The following is a 13,514-nucleotide window of genomic DNA, read 5'->3' on the forward strand; positions in this document are numbered from 1 at the left end:
AAGATTAATTTTGAAAGTTTGTTTTGAATTTCAAAAATCAGATATTCTTTCAAATTTTTCAATTGATAATTCAATATGTGTCAAAATTTTACTATGATCATAGATACAAAAACACTTAAGCCTTTTTCTTAAATAACCTTTGTTCCATGTCTTAAGCCACATTGAGAAAAGAAAAAAAAATATCTTTCTGCCTAAGATAATTTATTTCATACCTTTATACCTTTTCTCTTCCTTTCACCAAGAAAATGTCAAAAAATTTTAGAGCCCAAAGAGCCTTTTGAACTATACGATTGATCATGTGCGACTTGGTCGTCGTTGAAACCTTGAATAAAAAAGATGAGGCATAAAAAAAATAAAAAAATAAAACAAGCAAAAAAATAAAAAAAATAAAATGGACATATTCAATGATTTGCTCTTCTAGCTAAGTGATCATGTTTGAATGATGAATGGCCATCTTTCTCTATCCTTGTTGTACATAAAAATTATCCATTTGCTACCCATTTGAGCCTATTAAATTTTTTATTTCAAAATAAACCCTAGCTAAGGATCATTTTCTACATTAGGGGGTAAATTTGGGATACATTCAAGATTAACTTCAAAAAAAGTATCCAATATTGAAAGCATCTAACATGCCCTTCGGAGGTGAAAGTCTGGGGTAAAAAGTGAACAAGACTTCAATTGGAATTTCAAGATTCAAGAAAGTGAACAGCCAAAGATGAAGTTAAGTATTTCTAAGGCAAAACAAAGAAACCTTAGAGATAAGAATCTGAAGCTTTACTTAGAATTCGAAAAAAATTAAATAAAAAAAAGAGAAAATATGTACCTTGAAAATGAGAATTCAAGGTAAAAAAAAGGGGTGAGTAAAGTTGATGAAATTAAAGCCAAATGTTTCAAAAAAAAGGGTAAAAGAAGAAAGTCAGAGAGTGTTCATCAGGATCCTTGGCCTAATCACCCTGAATAACATATTTTGAGCCTATTTATCCATTTTTTCAGAACCCTTAACCTCGGCCTACATTACATACCCTGAAAAGCCCATTTTGATCAAATGTGGATACTTGGATTGAAGAGCAATATCCTTGAATTTGTATATACTTGTTGAATTCTTCATTGATAAATATATATATATATAGCTCTAAGGTGAAAACCCTAAAAGGGTAGTTTAGAGCTAAAGTCATTTTTGAGGCCTCATAATGAATTTCATAGTTTCAAGGTTCTATCCGAAATAAAAGGTCTCGATACAAAGCCTCTTGAAGGACTAGTACCCATTAAAGACCTTCCTTAAAAAAAAAATGGTCAGCTTTATCTTCTTCTCAAATCTTGTTTGAAAAGTAATGGCTAGTTTTGACTCACATTAGAGTATCACGTTTTCAATAAAAAAAAAGTGTTTTAAAAATTATCTCTTTTTGTGAGCCCAAGATGAAATCTTTGCAACCCTTGTCGAGCTTTTCCACAAGATATGCCCATTAGTAAAATGAGTTGAATTGTTAATTACCCTCCCATCCATAAGCTTTCCAAATAGTGATCACCAACTTTCAAGAGATTCAGAAGTCTTGAATTCTAAATTTTTCATTAATTATGAAAATACTTTATGTGGGGTAATTTTTTATTACTTTTAAAAATTTTTAAGATTATTGAAGCATTTTGTACATAATACTGAGATCATTTTTTGGGTGAAAATGAAACAATAAAAATTTAAACAAAAATTTTTCAAAAAAAAGGGGGCCAAGAATAGTTTTTACATTTGCATCGCTTGCATCTGCATCATAAGAAAGACATTTGTATTTGTATCACTTGCATTGGTATTTGTATAAGACATTTGCATTCACACCATAAGAAGAATTTGTATTTGCATCATGGCATCTGTATTTTAAGAAAAGGTATTTGTAGGGCCATCTACATGAAAAAGACATTATCATTTACATTGTGAAAAAGTCAAATGTATCAAGCATTTGCATTCTTACATTGGCATTGACATTTGCATTAACATTTTTATTAGCATCATTTGATGAGAATAGATATTTGTATCATGTTTGCATTTATCAACTTTGTAAGTATTAAAAACAAAAAAAAGGCATGTTTTTAAAGTTTTAAAGTCTCTATTTAAGAAGAATCGTTTTCAATCAAGATTTCAAAGCCTCTGTTTAAGAGGAATCAATTTCAATCAAGATTTCAAAGCCTCTGTTTAAGAGGAATCAATTTCAATCAAGATTTCAAAGCCTCTGTTTAGAGGGAACCTTCCTCAGAAAAATACCTTTAGAGTATCAAAAATCTCTGATCAGGTAAAAGCCATGTTTAAAAAGATTTTCAAGTTTTTAAAGTTTTATTGCCTCTGATTATGAGGAGCGTTCAAAGATTTTGAGATTTCTAAGACCTCCGGGCATAATTTCTAAAAGCCTCTGTGTATGAATTTCAAGATTAAAAGATTTTTAAAATTTAAAGTTTTATTGCCTCTGATTATGAGGAGCATTCAAAGATTTTGAGATTTGTAAGACCTCCGGGCATAAATTCGATTCGCGGTGTTATTTCGATTGATTCTTTATCTTTTGACTTGTGATGTTATCCCAGTCGATTCTGTAAGACCTCCGGGCATGATTTCGAAGACCTCCAGGCATAAATTCGATTCGCGGTGATATCACGATTGATTCTTTATTTTTTGACTTGCTGTGTTATCCTAGTCAATTCTAAAACCTCCAGGTATAATTTTAATTCGCGATGTTGTCCTGATATATTTTTTATTTTTGACTTATGATGTTATCCTAGTCAATTCTATAAGACCTCCGGACATGATTTTTAAAACCTCCAGGCATAATTTTGATTCGTGATGTTGTCCCGATCGATTCTTTATTTTTGACTTACGGTGTTATTCCAGCCAATTCTGTAAGAGCTTCAAGCATGATTTCTAAGACCTCCGGGTAATTTTGTAAGACCTCCGGACATGATTTCTAAGACCTTCGAGCATGATTTCTAAGATTTTCGGATATAATTTCGATTCGCGGTGTTGTCCCGATCGATTCTTTATTTTTAACTTACGGTGTTATCCGGGTATGATTTCTAAGACCTCCGGACAATTCTGTACGATCTCCGAGAATGATTCTGTAAAATCTTTGGGTATGATTTCTAAGACCTCCGAGTATAATTTTGATTTACGATGTAGTTTCGATCGATTCTTTATTTTTGACTTGCGGTGTTATCTCAGTCAATTCTGTAAGATTTTCGGACATTATTTCTAAAACTTCGGGCATAATTTCAATTCACGATGTTGTCCCGATCGATTATTTATTTCTAACTTATGGTGTTATCCCAGTCAATTCTTTAAGACCTATGGACATGATTTTTAAGACCTCCGAGCAATTTTGTAAGACCTCTGGGCATAATTTTGATTCACGATGTTATCCCGATCGATTTTTTATTTTTAACTTACAGTGTTATCCCAGTCAATTCTGTAAGACCTCTGAAAATTATTTTTAAGATCTTCGAGCAATTTTGTAAGACCTCCGGGCATGATTTTTAAGACCTCTGGGTATAATTTCGATTCACGGTGTTGTCTCGATCAATTTTTTATTTCTGACTTACGGTGTTATCCTAGTCAATTTTGTAAGACCTCCGGGTATAATTTCGATTCACGATGTTATCTCGATCGATTCTTTATTTTTGACTTACGGTGTTATCTCAGTCAATTCTATAAGACCTATAGGCATGATTTTTAAGACCTCTGAGTAATTCTGTAAGACCTTCGAACATGATTTTTAAGACCTCCGGGTATAATTTTGATTCACGGTGTTGTCTCGATCGATTCTTTATTTCTAACTTACGGTGTTATCCCAGTCAATTCTGTAAAACCTTCGGACATGATTTTTAAGACCTCTGGGTAATTCTGTAAGACCTCCGGGTATGATTCTGTAAGATCTTCGGGCATGATTTCTAAGATCTCCGGGCATGATTTCTAAGATTTCCGGGCATAATTTCGATTTACAGTGTTATCTCGATCGATTCTTTATCTTTTGACTTGTGGTGTTATTTCAATCGATTCTGTAAGACCTCCAGGCATGATTTCTAAGACCTTCGGGCATAATTTTAATTTGTGGTGTTATTTCGATCGATTCTTTATCTTTTGACTTGCGATGTTATCCCAGTCGATTTTGTAAGACCTTCGGACATGATTCTGTAAGACCTCCGGGTATGATTTCTAAAGACCTCCGGGCATGATTCTAAAGACCTCTGGCATAGTTTTGATTCGCGGTGTTATCTTAATCAATTTTTTATCTTTCAACTTGCGGTGTTATCCCAGTCGATTCTGTAAGACCTTCGGGCATTATTTTATAAGACCTTCGAGCATAAATTCGATTCGCGATATTATCTCGATCGATTCATTATTTTTTGACTTACGGTGTCATCTCAATTGTTTTGTGTTTTTAAAAAAAAATAAAAAAATGATGATTCGGACAAAATCGTTGTCTTTGTCCTATTTCTGATTCTCAGTAATGTGCAAAGAGGGGCAGCTGTAGACACTGATTTTATTCGGGTCTACTGTTTTAATTTTAATAATAATAATAATAATAATTTTAAAAAAATATATAATTATTAATTATATAAAAAAACATATAAAAAGAAAAATAAAAAAAAACAAAAAACAAAACAAAAAGAGAAAAAATAAAAAGTAGGGTGGCTGGCGCTGCTGTCGCCCCCAACCAGCCACCCTACAACTCTATCAGCCCCCTGACCAGCTCCCTGTTCAGCCCACCTACAGCCACCTTATAGCCACCCAAATCCCCCTAATTGAAGCTCTTTAAAATCAACAACTCGAATCCCCTTCAATCTCTCTCTGGAACCCACCTTTCGAAAGCTTTTTCTGACACACAACCCCCTCTTTTGAATATCCAAAATCCTAGCCTCTCATACTCAAAAAAATCCAAACTTCTCACGCAACCTCCTACCCATCAGAAAACCAAACAAATACCCAAACCAAAGAAAACAAACAAAAAAAAAAACAACACAGTCCTCGCCTACGGCAAAGAACCATCAGTGCCAAGCAAGTCCTGTAAAAACCAAAAAACAAAAAGTCCATTTCTAAAAAAAAAAAAAAGAGAAACCGAAAGCTTCAACCCTGATCTATGCCGATCGAGACTGTTTTTAGTAAAACAAACTTCAGATCTGGAAAGATCGCATCGAAAGCAGCTTCCTGGTCACTTTTTAAAATTTTTGGTCACCGACTACGGTGGACTAGGCGGCGGTCGGCACAGTGCTCCGACGATCGGACGGTAAGATGATCAGAGCTCTCCCCCTAGAGCTCTCTCTCTCTTTCTTTTTTTTTTTAAACAAAAAATAATGAACCAAAAAAATTTTTTTAGCTATATATATGAAAGCAAAACTCAAAACGACGTCGTTTAGGGAAAAACTCAAAACAATGCCGTTTTAATATAAGGAGGATCCGCACGTGGACCTGGATTTGACTCAAGATCCGCACGAACCGACCCTTCAACTCGCTTCAGCCAACCTTGAACCGGTCCAGAAGAACCGTCAGTGAATCGGTCCAAACCATTGGATCACCCGAACCGCTTATCGAACCGTTGAACCGGTCAGACCGACCCAGACTAACGTTGATCGGACCGTTGACTGGTCTAGTTCGGGTAAAAAAAATTTTTTTTTTTTAATTTTTGAATTTTTTATATTATTATTTTTGTTATTTTAAGTATATTTTTATATTTATGCATGATAAATTTCTAAATTTGTTAGAATAAATGTTTTATTGTTTTAATAATAATAAAATTAAAAACAAGTAATAATTAAAAATATATATTAAAAATACTAAAAAAAAATTAATAATTTTTATTATTTTCTCTGTCTAGATGTTGGAGGGAATAAAAAAATATTTTTCTAAAAAATAATTCCGCCTAGATGTTGGAGAATTATTATGAATAAATTTTTATAAAAAAATAAATATATGATAAATTATTGATTAATTTTTAAAAATTATAAAAAATTGAACTTGCTTCGAAGGTCCACCTGAATGATAGAGATTTTTAGAGATGTTCGCGTTGTACTTAAACCTTAAACACTAATTTTTAATTTTCAAAATCCTAAGTTTTTAAAACCCTCTAAAAATTCAAAATCTCTTAAATCCAAATCTCTTAAAATCCGAAACCTTAAAATCCAAACTCCAAAATTCAAAATCCCTAAAATCCAATCCCTTAAATCAAAACCCCAAACCTCAAAACCCAAACCCTAAAATCTCCAAACTCAAAACCCAAAACCCAAAACCTTCCATATCCTAAAATTCAAGCTTTAAGACCCTCTAAACCTTAAAACCAAACCTTCAAAATCTCTACTCAAGCTCTTACTCAAAACATCCTAAAAATTCTAAAGACACGTGTGAAAATTCTATTTGAAGCAATTTGTTCCTGAATACCGCCTAGATGATGGGGTATTTAGAAAATTTTACTTCGTTAAGTATTTTCACACGATTTCTTAATTCGTATTAATAATAAGATTAATAAATAAAAAGTATAATAGTAAATTAGGATATTAAATATAAACAGTTGCACCTAAGCTTTGCCTAGATGTTGAAGAGTTAGGGTGGTCTCATTATAATTAAGATTTTAACTTTTAAATTACATTTCATTTTACATAACATTCATTGACATACACACATTAGCATGCTATTATTAGTATTTATTTGTACTATTCTGTCTTTAATTTTTATTTGTACTTCTTTTTTAAAAAAATTATGATATTACAAAATAAAATAAAAATAACATTTCAAAAAAATAATTCTTGATACTCTGCCTAGATGTTGGAGAGTCACAAACAATTTTTTATAAAGAATGTTATTTCATTTTAAGGATTGTTGTGTTAAATCTTAAGCGAAAAGAGTTATTTCAAATTCTGCCTAGATGTTGAAGAATTTCAAGACAATTCTTTAACTTAAAGATTTTCTCAATATTCATAAATAAAAATTTTAGCAAAAATATTTTTTTTAAATTAAGGAAATTAGTGTTAAATTTCAAATTAAAATCATTTTTATCCAACATCGAAAATAGCGCGTAATTAAATGGTATCAATTTATGGGCGTTATGGGGGTGCTAATCTTTTCTCACACGTAACCGACTCCCGGACCCAACCTGATTTTTCGTAGACCGAAATTTATCTTTTTGATAAATTTTAAACCCGTTTTTATAATTTTATTAAAAATATAAACTTTTGGGTGACCAATCACACTCTGATAAAGATTGGTGGCGACTCTTTCTTTTTATTTTTTTCAATTTTAAAACATCATCTTTTACGTCTGACGATCCCAAAATCATTACGATAATATTCATTATTATAAATTTTTAAAAATAATAAATTTGTCATAAATATAAAATTACACTCATTATACTTAAAAGAAAAAAAAAATTTTTCAATAAGATTTCAATCTTCAATCAAGTACTAAAAATATGTTTTTTAAAATTTATTGTACTTACATTTTTTTATATTTTGTGGCCGTTTTTAATTTTTTTGTTTAATAAAATCTTAAATGAACTAAATTAATTATTTAGATTTTTTTAATTTTCTTGAAATATGTGTCCACACATATATTGTAAACATAACTATGAAAATTGAAAATTGAAAATATATATAAAATAAAAGAAGTATATCCAGATTAAATATGAATATATATTCGACAATTATTTTAAAATTTAAATAACATAATAAATAAAAAAATATAATTTTAATTGATCTCTTTAAAATTAAATATTAAGATCCCGTACTGTTTTAACAAGTTAAGTATTGCTGCTAGCAACTAAATCACTTTAAGACACCTTTAAAACGAAAAGATCGAAATAAAGCTAATAAATGCAAATGAGTTATAAGTTGAGCTGTAGCATTTAATTCGTGATTGTGTAATTACTACTCAACGTAGTCGTGCTCATTATCGAGGCAATTAATCATGGAACCAAGCAGCGCCGTGGTGTAGTGGGGACAAAAGCAATTAGCATTTTTCACGACTGGCTAGCTAGGCAGTTTGGTACATGCCTTCAGGATCCAACGGTATCGCAATTACCAATCCACATTCAAAGGCAAATGAACATAATTTCCATCTCAAAGGACCTAGCTGGCTTGAATTAAATATAGCCCTTATAATTGTACCTTCTATACAAAAGAAAAAACAAATGATGTATGTTTGAGGTAATATTATAAACTTAGGCATGGGATCAGCAAATCCATAGGATAACACGAGAACAAAAGAGTGGGGAAAAAATTACATTAAACATTGCGTCACCAAAACTCAAACCCGAATCCGAAATGGTGAGTAATTTTTTCAGTCATGGATGAGGAAATGATCAAGAAAAAGAGCTGGGATTTCTTTTGGCATCCATTCTACTGATATTCTTCCAGGAAAACGATGTATTGTAAAGATTTGAGCATTGCATAATTAGAATAAAAATATTGCTCGCAATATGAATTAGTAATACTGTTTTTGAATGTCATTTTGTTGTTGTAATTCTGGTCCAAGGACTGGAGACAAACTCAGCCCATTGGCATTACAGGGTCAATCACATCATGGCTTATGATGAGTGATCAGAGAGCAAGAAAATTGCTCCTCCATAAATTGTACAGCAGCAAAACAACGACATTTGCGCTGAAAACAGGGAAACTGAGAAAAAATATAAACCCGGTCAACTTCTAAAGGGCTATCCTGGATTTCTCTTTTTTCAGATCCACCATGCCATGGCCCATCTCAGACCAAATCTTTTGCACAAATTTCCTCATTGTTCTCTCACTCTCAACTACTCATTGTACATAATAAAGATAAAAATAACCAAATAAAATGCTTGCACAGGCAATATATCCGCCCCCCAAATGATTGGAGATAGAATAGATAAATACAGTTAACGACAACAAAGGTTGATCGGGTTGGCGAGTTTCAATATTTCATTTATAAAATTTTAGTTCAAGTTTTATTGTCAGTAATTTTTTATAAATAATTTATAAATTTACTATAAATTATTTTTAAAACTTATAATTTGCATTAATTCTGATAAAGATACCCTCTTTCTCAATTCATAAGAAAGTAGGCCAAAGGTTGACTTGTCATTACCAGTATTACTCAAAGCTTTGAAGTGAATTTAATCATATTTCCTATTAAAAATAAACAAAACAACCATCAATCTAATGGTATTATGTACCTGTTTAGAGGCAATTACAAGCTACTACAAAACAAATGTTTTCAATGCAAGCTGTAAAATTAACAAAATGGGCTAAGAAAATTTACTATTTCTACCATTTAACTGAACCAAATCCTAATTCCGCTGTTAAAGAGGGGAAAAAGCTAGCTGAAATCACTAAAACTACAAGATAAGCTTCCTATAAACTGTGATCAGAGTTCATCATTAGCCCTCCCTTTGGCCGCTACTAAGATCGAACGACTGAGATTTTCTATTACTTTTCACCCTCATCAAACCGTACAATTTCTTAAACTCCTTAACCGCATTTGCACCTTCCTTACAAAAGAGCCCGCTCGGTTCACCAATTTCCTCAACCAATTTCCTCGAACCATTCTCACACAACCGCCGTCCGATATTCAAAGCCCCCCTCCCATCGCCGTCCGTTTGCAAAGCATTGATAACCGATTTCAAAGCCCTGCTCGGCGAATTCCGGTTGGTAATCATTAACTCCCCAATCTCAGCCGGGCTTAAACTCGACCCGTTTTGGAAAATCTCCTCTACTTGTGGGAACAGCTTATGATCCTTGAGCCCTAGGTAACCATTGGCCAGCGTTTTAAAAGCGGTAAAATCACATAAAGGAAAATGTATATGAACATCGATTCTTCCCGGTCTAAGAACCGCTGGGTCAACGTGATCTTTGCCGTTCATTGTGAAGACCATGACTCTTTCGTTGGCGCAGCTGGAGCATGAAATCCCATCCATAAAATTTAAAATTCCTGATAAACTCACAGTCGTTGATTTCTCTGACAAATACCGGTCAAGATCCTCGATAACAATCACGGATTTGGCCGTGCTTTGTAACAAGAGAAATTTAAGGTCGGAATCATCTGAAACTTTGGACAAATCAATGTCGTAAACATCGTAACTCAAGAAATTAGCCATGGCAGCGACAAAGCTTGATTTTCCAGTACCCGAAGGACCGTAAAGGAGATAGCTTCGTTTCCAAACACGACCCAGCCTATGATAATACTGTTTGGCTTTGAGAAAAGAGTCAAGATCAGATTTGATTTTGTTCTTAAGGTCAGATTCCATAGCTATAGTTTCAAACGTTGAAGGGTGCGTAAATGGAACAGATCTCCACCGTCCCTTTTGATCATCGTGATGACTAACGACGTTCATGTAAAGCTTCAAGTCTCGTTTCTTCTCTTCGAATTCATCGAAAACTGTGTGGATATGTTGGAGATAAGGCCGAAGAACTCTTCGTTTATCGGCTTTCCGAATCTTTAACACCAAAGTTTTGTCTTCGTTGATCCAAAAAATCTTGGCACCCAAAAAATCGTCTTTGATTATTTGGTTAGGGTCGAGACGGATGACGATTTCATTTGGTTTTTTTCCGGTGAAGAGGTTGGTGAAATCCGAATCTTCAATGGAAGTGAGAGAATTCAGATAAACCAAAACTTTGTAATAAAGTTGGTTTCTTTGCATGCTTTCGTTGAATTCTGGGACTTTGAAGAACTGGTAGACATGGAAACAATCTTCGATAAATCGCCATTTTTTCTTGACAACATAAATCAAACCGGTCTTGATCAAAACAACCCGGAAAAGGAACAGGAAAATGAAAGTTATCAACAAGAGAAAAAATGGGTTATAAAGAATCGCCATGGCTTTTCAGAATCCAGAGCAGAAACCTAGAGGAGGAGGATTTTAAAGGGAATTTTTCTACTTCCAGGAAACAAAAACATGTTTTCTGGGGAAAAGGAAAGATAGGAAAACACGAAGTTAAGAAGGGGGGGGGGGGGTTTAAAGATCCGTGAGGGAAAGATAAAAGATAAAAAATAAAATTTGGCGAGAAAGGACCACTAGCCGGCAAATCTGATGACTCAAAAGCGAAAGCAATGGGAGAAAGATTGCGTTTAAGAAGAAAAAACAGAGGGGAATGGGATTTCAATCGGAAGTTTGTTTAATCCAACTACTGTATTTGTAGGAATTTGGAATCGAGGATGACGAGGAATTGGAATTCTCTTTTAGGGTCTCCTTAGACTTTAGTCGTAGGCTCAAGCCTACTTGTCAGCGACAACAAAAAAAAAACAAACGTGTAAATATATAACTCAACCACCAATTGCTTGGGTTGGCTTCTCCCAACACGATTTGGCCACGTAAAACATATAGAATTGTTTTTGTTTTTGTTTTTGTGGCCTTCGGTTTGCCAAAATGCAAAATATAATTGACCAGTATGTGATGCCACGATTTAATGATACCACGATAGCTTAGGCATGATTCGTTTTAATTATGAGGTATCTCCAATATATATATAATAGGATTTTATTTTGATATTTCTCAAGTTTTATAGCTAACACCCATCCACTTGGAATATTACATGTCTTTTGATAATTTTAATTAGGTTTTTCTACTCAAGATGTCGTTTTTATTAAGTATATAATTTTCTAAACTCAACTTTTTTTTTCAACCACAATTTAGACCACCTAAATGGTGACATATGCTATGGTGGCTGCAAACTCCAAAAATAGTATTATTCAAGCTAAGCTTTTTGAGAAGAATATCATATGACATTGGATATAATGAAAAATAGCATTTTATCATTCCATAAATTAACTTCTTACCTTATATATGGACACAAACTTTTTAATATGAAATTTCACACTATAAATATGAAGATATTTCTTGTGAGCTTGTTATTTAAATATATATATATAATATTTACATGTGACACTCAAATTAAAGTATTTTAAAAATATTTTTTTTTATAAAAAATTATAATTTGAGGATAAAAAAGCTTTTCGGATTAGGATTTAAGTATTAAATATATTAAATATTATTTTTAAAAATCATTTCAGTAATCAATTAAGCTAAAATTTTAATTAAACATAGTTAATTTATTTAAAAAAATCTATCATGCAACATAAAAAAAAAATATCTTCTAAATATAATTTATGACCACACGAGTGATGAAAGAGCATGCTCAAAAAGTTAAAATATTAGATTAGTCCAATATAAATATTAAACTAATTAAGCAAGCTAGCTTAAGAAACCTAATTTTATGTTTTTTTTTTTATCAGAGCACTTTATTTTTTAGTAATTTAAATACATTGGAGGACTGAGGATTCCAATATTTCTCCATAATATTCCTTCCAAATACTCGAAAGACAAGACATTGATCATCTTTGCTTGGAATTTCTCCGTGTGGATTGATATCTTACATATACAGAGTTAGCCTACTCAATTGCTTGTCTAATTTGACGGATCATACTTCACCGACTAAAACTTTACCCCCCAAAAAAAGCATCAACTGTAAACGAACTGGCATCAAAGTATCAAACCAACAAGAAAAGTTACTTCAATTTTAAAAAGTTTTCAAAGTCTAAGAGGCAATAGTGGCTAAACTTAATTACCCCTATATTATATTTTCAAAAGGTCTTTATGGATTTCATCGCACCACAGTACAATTTAAATTATCATATTATCAATTAAATTTAACTATTAATTTTATTAAAATTTATTTAATATAAATTTTTTATGAATATTTTTAATCACAATTATAATTTTTTAATTACAATTATATTAATCTTTATTATTATTTTTAATTTTATCAAAATTAATTTCAACATCTATTCGAATGAACCTTAAATACTTATAATTAAACTTTATTATTATTATTTTTTTTACAGTTAGTACTTTTTCCTTATGCGGAATAAGAATGATTTTATTTTTTATTTTTTATTTGAACTCTTCTTTCAGCTTTCTTATTTCTTAATAAAAACATTGTGTGGCTGGGATGGTCTAATAACCCATAAACTTTTGATTACTTTGCCTTTTGATTTTATTTTTATGCATGAAACCATAAAATATCGGGGAAAATGAACTTTTACAAGAGCAACTTTGTGGTAACATGATAAAACCTAAAAGGTAAAGCACTAAGCAATTTCTTTGTCTGAGCTTGAATTTCAAACTTCTTTATGCTCACGAAATTACCACGGCATTGCTTAGTTGAAATTTTGAAATAAATATATTCTCCATCAAGTTGTGAGATGTCAAACTCAATTTAACTTTGCTAGCTCCAATGAATTTCCTACTTGGTAGTTTTTGGACTTGCTTGTGCTTATTGTTGGGGCAAATACGGACAGCTCTTTTATGCATGTTGGGGCAAACTCTAAAAAATTACTAGTTTAATCCTGGAGATCGGTATGTATTAAAATATACATGTGTTCTTAATTAATATGAATATGGGTCAAAATATAATTGAAAATTAATTTGATATTAAACTTAATTTTCTCGATTGAAATGAAAACTAATATCTCGCTCTTCCAACCTAATAGAAATTATACAGTCAAAATCGGTAGCCTAAACAAT

At 32.0% G+C, this 13,514-nt stretch overlaps 1 pseudogene across 1 annotated transcript; it reads right to left on the minus strand.

The window, feature by feature from the left end:
* Positions 1-9,095: 9,095 nt before the first annotated feature.
* LOC111313970 (AAA-ATPase At2g46620 pseudogene) lies at positions 9,096-11,426 on the minus strand (annotated as a pseudogene). Its single transcript, XR_016332644.1, has one exon. The product of XR_016332644.1 is annotated as an AAA-ATPase At2g46620 pseudogene (transcript).
* Between the last annotated feature and the right edge of the window lie 2,088 nt (positions 11,427-13,514).

Source organism: Durio zibethinus, chromosome 23 (genome assembly GCF_047325235.1).
Source record: "Durio zibethinus cultivar Kanyao isolate XHJ-2024 chromosome 23, ASM4732523v1, whole genome shotgun sequence".
In the NCBI taxonomy this organism is placed as follows: domain Eukaryota; kingdom Viridiplantae; phylum Streptophyta; class Magnoliopsida; order Malvales; family Malvaceae; genus Durio; species Durio zibethinus.